Raw genomic sequence first — 4347 nt, 5'->3', positions numbered from 1 at the left:
CTCATTTCAGGTAAGTGAGGGCTACAAAATTGTTTGGATAGTTTGGAGAAAGAAATCCAATTACACAATCCCTCCAAGAAGAATAATGAGAACTGAGATGTTATGTAAATTCCGCCTGAGAGGAAGCTGCTGACACGTTTTACTATACAAACAGGCTTTACAAAGAGGCCTTAGCCTTTTCCAAACAGAACATTATGGTTTCTCGTTTTATTCTGGATTCAAAACCATCATTTGTACCCGCTCACCTCTTTTTAATTCCTTCTAATGTTGCTTAATGAAATCTGTTGACAGAAGAACAGCACTGTTTGCAGCATATTGAATTATTTGTCTGGGAAGGGAGGGAGGTGAGAAAGAAAACCCGGGAGACAGATGACCTACAGCAATCACTGTCTGTGCACACAAACTCCCTTTCTATTAATAAAAAGACTAAACACTAATTTATTTCATGCAAAAACAGAGACGAAGGGGAGAGGACAGAGTACGCCACATCTTTTCCTAGCCTATTATAACATCTATGCCAGCTATGTGTGTATGCGTGTATGTGTGTGTGTGTGTGTGTGTGTGTGTGTGTGTGTGCGTGTGTTTGTGTATAATAAAGGACGAAGCACTGGCCTTTATCTTTTGTCACGGTGAAGGACATGGGTAGAGAAAGACAGTGAAAACAATTTACAGTCCAGGAGTGAAACCAAAGACTGAAGAGGAAGAAGGTTTAAAATACAGCGTATTCTAGAAAAGGAAAACTTATTTCTATAATAAAACTTCTAAAAAATATTGGGGGGATAACACATTTGAGATTCAGACTATATAAAATGAAAACTTCAACCGTCCTGTCATGTTGCAGTTTACATTTATGTCTGTTCACACTCAGAAAATTGGAATTAGAATATCATTTTTGGAGTCAAAACTAGGTTTGGTGAGGTCAGGGCTACGTTTAACCTTAGATCCATAAAAACCTAATCATGGATGACAACCCGAAAACATAAATCCTCCTGCCACAACCGTCACTGATGCAAAAATAAGAAAACATAGCGAGAAAAGGATGATTTTCAGACCAACAGAAAAACAGACAGACAGGATGTCTCATATTTGAAAATTAAATGTGGCCATCAGATGCACAAGAGCATAGCCTTCACCTCCCATGGCTAAGGCTGCCTTTTATGGATTCACACAGAGAGACAGAACGGTGGTGACTGAGGCTGATTAGATGCAGTCACTAACAAAGCTCCGCATGTAAACACATAATTGATGAGCTGTTTCTCTATTGAGCAGCCTTCTGTCTGCATCATAATGTCAGTCTCAGGGTGGTACATTTTCTATCACTTGGTGGAAGGAAACACTGTCGTCGAAGTTTTTTTTACCACTTGGGGGCAGAAAATATCCACTTACAGTACTTCTTAATGTGGCTTCAAAATCACAATCCACAATCCAAATGCTAAAAAAAGTGTGGTTTAAACAGCACATTTATACAGGTCTTCCCATAGTGTCTCCTTGACAGTTCATTGTCATTATCGCTGTGTTTTTGTGGCTGTACACTGAGTTTGTATGTGTAGTTCTTTTAACAGCATAATAATATCTATCGACGCGTTAGCATCAACATGACATGGAAGACTTAACGTTAGAAAACAAGGTGGAGTTGCAACCTTTATCTTTAACTGGTGAACTGTGTTTTCAATTTTCCACCTGGCAGATCCTCTTAGAGCACAACAAGACATAAAGAAAAAACAGAAGCAGAAGTGATTAAAAAAAGGACTATGAAATGTACAACGCAGGACATTTAGCGACAACTTCTTTTTGGAACTTCAGCGGCATCTTCTTCTGCGTCAGTCTTCATGGTGATGTTATCACTGTGGCACAGAGGCACAGCTGGTTGGCATTCAAGGTGACGGAGATCAAAGCAGCTCACTGACTCTGAGCATTATGTAATTTCACAGTAGGGTAACGGCACAAACCCACTTCCAGGTGACAGATGGAAGAACAGAAAACAAATGAGGGTGGAGGAAGTTTAAGACAGAGATAGTGAGAGGGATTAAATCAAAACCTGGAGTGTAACGGCAACAAGAGAGGGAGTCAGGGTTCTACACTGGATATTAGGACAGTGGTGTAAAGTGTCCACCTTACCTTCTCCTGTTTTTCTTTCGTGCATGAAGGAGCCCGGCTGCCTTCATGCACGAGGTTACTTGATGTTTGTTCTGTTCTTCTATTTGTTACTTACAGCACAAACTGTTGTGTACGAGTCATTAACAAGTGGCTGCTATCTTCACAGGAAGAGAGCAGCCTTTTCTCCATTAGGGGCCTAATGGGTTGTTTTTGAGACGCAGCTGGTGTCTGATGTGAACACGAACTAGTTCCTGACCTGATCACACGCTGCGCCGCTGTTTACACGCTCAGTTATTACTGTTAGATCACACTATCAATCTGCTGGAGACTTTCCTGATCACATCAGATACACAAAATCTCCTACTTCCCACCTACTTTTCTGAATATCTGAATCTTGTCCTGGTTAGATAAATGATCGGCCATCATTTAAGGAGGAATTTGGAGAGGTTTTTATTTCAAAACATCCCAAAATCAGCTAGCATATGTCAATATGCGATATGTCAACAACATCTGTGTACTGTATTGCAGAGATATCTACTGAAGTTGGCATGCTAACCAATTAGCTCTTGTTAAACCACGTTGTATAGTTGTAGTTTCAGCTGGCAGATAGACGTCAGCTGTAAGTGGAATAAATGAACAAAATAACTCTTAAAATGTCAAGAAATGACAAAAAAGCAAAAAAAACAACTGTAAACATCTGAATTCCAAATCTGATAGCTGCTCTCATGAACTGAACTAAGACGAGCTTAATCGCCTCATTAACTCATCCTAAAACTCACTTCAATCAAATGCAAGATTAACTCGATAAAACTCACATAAACAGCCTTAGTCTGTCTTTCCAAAATTGCCTCTGGTTGAAATAAATCTGCAATTCACAGAGACAAATGTGAAAATATTGGAGCTCTACACAAAGTTCTCACCCGCTGCCGATGTTTGACTACCTGCCACATCTCTCCATCTTCCCATCACTCCTGTCCTCACCTGCCATGTCTTGTCATCCTCAAATTCAGAGCTGCTGAATATCACCTCGTTCCTGTATCCCCTGTTGTCTAACTGACCTCAGCTGGTCTGGGAGGCTGTGTTCAGTCCGGTTGAGTTTGCCCTCTATCCACACAAACTCTGCTGCCACCGGCAAAGAGCAACAGTTGTCTGTTACTCTGCTGATATGCCGCCCCCCCAATATTTTTGGAGCTACCCTCAAATTCTGGCTATATTGTAAAGATTACACCTTGACATAGTGTGTACAAGCATATCATTTTTACATCCCAGCTTTGCATCACTCAGGCCAACAGAGTGTCTATTTCTGGTCAGTGGGGACTGGTTTTCACACGGGGACTCTAAAAAATAGATTACTATTGCAGAATAAAGATGGGAAAAGCGGCAGGAGGTGACAGAAGGAAAATGAAACCTTCACACATACAATAAAGTTGTCAGAGCTTATTTATGTACAATCAAAGTAACAGACCGCTGAGAAGGAACACTCAGCCATTTCTACCTGACAGACTGTGTAGGAAGTGAGAGCTTCAGACAAGCAAAACGCGTCACATTTCCACGTTCATGTTATGGCTTTTTAATTTGGTGCTTGGCTTCAGCTCTATATATCAGCGCTCCGTACGACCTGTCTGACTTCCCATCACTTTAAAATGACATTTTCACCGTGAGGAAACGATAACAGAGAGAGGTCCAGAGGCAGTGTAAGATGGAGGCGTTAGTGTACTGACACCAACATGCCCAATCACAAATCGAGACAAAGAGCAACATCAGTGAAATTCTGAATGCAGAAAAGTCTCCTTTTGTCACGGAGTAAATGATGTTTGCATGCATGTCATATGAATAAAGTAAGCCAGAAAGTTAAATGATCAGGAAAGGAAGGCTGGGAAGAGAAATGTTGAAAAGATGTAGTGACACTGATGAGAGGAGATGAGGAACAGGAGAGGTCAGGAGAGTGGACAGGTGTGGGGAGGACGAGTAAAGGGGATGGAAGAAGTCGCCCTAAAGAATGATAATTAATGGGGGAGGACAGTTTAATCCACTTAAAACTCAATAATGTGGGAGGACCACTTCCTGCAGTTCTGTTAGAAATTCATTAAGAAAATTGAAACTATCATGATATCATCCCATTGGCACAAACGTGGCAGCTTAACTGGTTTCAGGTGAAATCACAATGGCTGTTAGCAGATTGTAATTCTGTTAGGGTTTTTTTTTTTTTTTTAATGAAACAGGTCCCTGTTGTTGAAAAATAAAGATTTA

Source organism: Acanthopagrus latus, chromosome 18, assembly GCF_904848185.1.
Source record: "Acanthopagrus latus isolate v.2019 chromosome 18, fAcaLat1.1, whole genome shotgun sequence".
Classification (NCBI taxonomy): Eukaryota; Metazoa; Chordata; class Actinopteri; order Spariformes; family Sparidae; genus Acanthopagrus; species Acanthopagrus latus.
The sequence above is the reverse complement of the archived record's forward strand: the minus strand, read 5'-3'. Positions refer to the sequence as shown.